Source organism: Dipodomys ordii, unplaced genomic scaffold (assembly GCF_000151885.1).
Source record: "Dipodomys ordii isolate 6190 unplaced genomic scaffold, Dord_2.0 Scaffold2, whole genome shotgun sequence".
Taxonomy (NCBI): domain Eukaryota; kingdom Metazoa; phylum Chordata; class Mammalia; order Rodentia; family Heteromyidae; genus Dipodomys; species Dipodomys ordii.
In genome coordinates this window covers 3,665,420-3,669,286 of record NW_012267218.1, presented here as the reverse complement: position 1 = coordinate 3,669,286, position 3,867 = coordinate 3,665,420, and positions in this window count along the sequence as shown.

The following is a 3,867-nucleotide window of genomic DNA, read 5'->3' as shown; positions in this document are numbered from 1 at the left end:
AGAGTCAACCTTTGGAACCCGAAGATCAGACTAGGGCTGCTGGAAAGGGCCACGCAGTCGCGGCCAGTTGCTAGGACACACACTCTTTGCAAGGGGCCCATGGAAACCCGCGGAGCACATGCTGTGTCTTATTCATTTATTCATTAATTCACTTAATCCATACACAGTTCTGCAGGCCCCTGGACTGCGGGGCACAGTGCTGAAGCAGAGGTTCCCGGCTTTGCTGAGGTCAGGGCATATGGGAAACCCATTAACACCAGCCAGGAAGATGTGCCCGGGGTGGTCGGGAGGCGGCAATAGCCCTTCCCCTTGTTCACACTTCTGGGGAGCACCCACGGAGGGCAGGCAAGTGGGGGGACCTGGTCTCATGGGTACAGGGAAGGGGAGGGGGAGAGGATCATCTGCGCCACTCCTCTCCCAAGGGACAAGAGCCAAGTCTTCCTTATTTTCTGGAAGATTCCGAAGTCCCAGACATCGGAGCTCACTGACAACATTACAGTGTTTTGAATATAACTGAATGAAAATGGAAATGCTTCCTTACAAATAGGAGAATGTAGTAGAACATCTTAGATTCCTTGAGAGCTGTGTTTTCACAGCCTTAAACTTGACAGGGCTTCCTGCCAATACCCCACACATGCTCCCTTCCAGAGCCACAGACGTGAGAGGCAGCACACCCCCTAACTGCCCATCTGGGGCCCAGAGGGGGGGGCTTCAGAGCACGTGCTCGGCATGGCAAGGTGACTGATTCTCTTTTCTGGGGTGAGAAGTGGTCTCTGGCTTCTGCTTGATTGTGTGTGCCTCTGAACAGCTCCAATTTCTGGGGGCCCCTGGGTAGAGGAGTGGGTGCTCCAGTGACAGGCGTGGGTGGCTTGGCCCGATTCCCAGCAGCTCCTCTGGGCTTGCCTTCATCCGTCCACTCCGGTATGTGAAAAAGCGGGGTGGGGTATTTATGCTCTGAGGGTCCGGTTTGCTGTGGCAGAGGAGGCTGGACAACGCTGGAGAGCTGTTAAGATACAGCTTAATCAAATAAATAGTAGGATGCTGATTTATGGGTTGTCTGTGGGGGGGCACAGCAAGGGGGAAGACAGTGGAGAGAGGAAGGGTGGGCAAATAAAGTCATGATATCCCATATACATATGCAAAAATGGAACCGGGGAACTGGAGGGAAGGAGTGGGGTTGGGAGAGATGGGGGAGGATGTGGAGAGGGGTAGCATTGCCCAGGATGCATTGTACTCAGGAATGGATTCTTACAACTACTTGAAGATAATTCAAACTAGGTGCCCGTGACTCACTCCTGTAATCCTAGCTACTCAGGAGGCTGAGATCCAAGGGTCATCAGTTCAAAGCCAGACTAAGTCAAAGAGCCCATGAAACTCTTATTTCCAATTAACTGCCCAAGAGCCAGAACTGTAGCTCAAGTGGTAGAGCACCAGCCTTGAGCAGAAAAAAACTAGGGAAGCACCCAGGAATTGCATTCAAGCCCCAATACTAACACAACAATCAAACATACAAACAAAACCAATCAGAGGAGACCAGCACCAGCAGGGAGCTTCCCATCCAGAAGCTTCCAGGCCTGTTCATCAGCCTCAAGCTCATTGGCTAACGTGATACCCCGCCATCTCTTCCCAGCTGTGCAACCTGTGTAGAGAGAAATGCCCCCCACATACACAATCGCTGATCATGCTAGTTAGCAAGAAATGAAGCAAAGGAAAAAAAACACAAACCCATCATGTCCCAGACCCTGGGGAGACACAGAAGGGTCCGGCCGTGGCGAGTCAGGACCAGCTGGGTCCCCATTGCTAGCTGCCGACAGCTGTCACTGCCGTTCCTCCAGTCCTAGAGGAAGCAGAAGTAAGTAAAACACAGCTAGAAATAATTGTCCCATTAGGGAGAGGCAGGGAAAAAGCCACTGAAAAGAAACTTATCAAGGAATCAATCAGGCAGGGCTGAAGGCTGAAGGCAAGTCTTCCCGGGAGACGGAGCCTCCCTGGGTTTAAAAGACCATTTCCGGCCCCAAACAAACCCGTCGCTTCCTCACTGATTCTTGGATAAGATGCTACAATTCAATCCCACAAATACTTAATAGGAGCGGCCCCCTCCCCCCATGCCTGATTCTGAGTTTTGAAAAAGCTGACATCAATTTGGGGAGGACACATTTTCTCCCTGCTTCGTGGCATCTCCCTTCTTCCTTTCTTCCTCCCTCCCCCTCTCCCTTCCCTTTCCCCCCTTGTATGAGTGACCGCCCTGGGGTGGACATCCTCAGAGAAAACCTCTGATCCATAGCTCCATGGTAGATGGAGATTGGGGGCCATGGTGGGGGGGGCAGGCCACCCAGAGGTGGATGATCTTTGGTACAAGGCAGGTGTTCGAAACCTGGCTGGTGGCGGTTGGAAGGGGAGCACAGGAATGGATCGCAAAGCCACCAGGAAAAGGAACCTGCAGGCCCTGAGCACATGTGTACAGGCCAGAGGTTGCAGGAGCCAGGAGTTGGGCCTGGGCTCCAGCGAGCTCAATGCGGTGAGGCCCTTGTGGGACCCGATGGGAAGCTTGAGGCTCCCACTGGGCAGAGGCAGCTGAAGTCTGAGCAGGGAGAAAGAAGAAAGAATGACTGTGGGGAGAGGAACAAGCCAGCCCCATAAGCCACCCAGGAAGCCGTGTGTCCAGTGTTTGTGACTGAATTCCCTCCCCTTCGTCCTTCCCCTTCCCTTTTTCTCCCTTCCCTTCCCTTTCCTGTCTTTTCCCTTCCAGTCTCTTCCTTTCCTTTCCTTTCTCTTCCTCCCCCCTCACCCCCCCCCACAACCCACCTTCCTTCTTTCCTTTTCTTTCTTTTTTTTTTTTGAGGTTTTTGTCTCAAAAACAAAAGCCCAGCCTGGCTTTGAACTCAGAATTTTCCAGTTGTAGCCTCCTGAATGCTGTGATTATAGGAATACTGGACCATGGCAGGCTCTATGGGCTTTATTACTGGACCTTGAGTAGATGCTTTTAAACAAGGGGCTTTGTGGGTTCCTCAAAGAATGTACAAACATCACGTATGTATATGTGTGTAGTGTGTATAGATGTGATTGTGTGTGTGTGTGTGTGTATGTGTGTGTGGCAGTACTGTGGTTTGAACTTGGCATCTCCTACTTGCTAGGCAGGCCCTCTATCACTCGGCTACCGTACCTGGTTGCACTGGTTATTTTGAAAACAGGGTCTCCCTGTACACCAGGACAAGCCTGGACTGTGATCCCCCTGTTTTGCATGTCTTTGTTGTTGGGATGACAGCACCAGCCTTTGTGCCAGGCCCAGTGCTCACACCACAGCTTGGGATGACAGCTGTGTACTCTCACACCTATCCATTTCCTGAACTTTATTTCCAGGCTGGCCTTGAATCTCTCTCTCTCTCTCCACTTCTCAAAAACCTCGGATTACGAGCTTGGGCTGCTGCATAATTCAAAGGACTTTGAAGGACCTGCTTCCACGGTCTTCCTGGTGACCGCCGCTCCCCAGCGTTCCAGTGGTGCTCTGTCCAGTCCTTGCTCTGTGGCACATCGACAGCCACCCTCTCTGGGCCCTGTCACCCAGCTGTCCCTGCCAGGGGGGAGCCACCACACTGGAGGGGGGAGAAGAAAGCAAGCTTTCTGCTCAGCGATCGAGTTCAAACGCGTCCTAATAAACAGTCTGCACCCGAATGTGCGCGTGAGGCAGGGAGTGAGGGCTAGCTGGGACCCGACACTGGCCCCCCGCCGTCCATCCCTGGCTAGAGCAGGGCTGCAGTCGGCTAGGTAGGGGCTCGGAGGTGCAGCGTCGCCATAGGAACGGCTCTCGCAGGGAGAGCAGTTCAGAGGAGTCGGGAGCTGGGGAGAGGTGGCGGGCGGGGGGGGGGG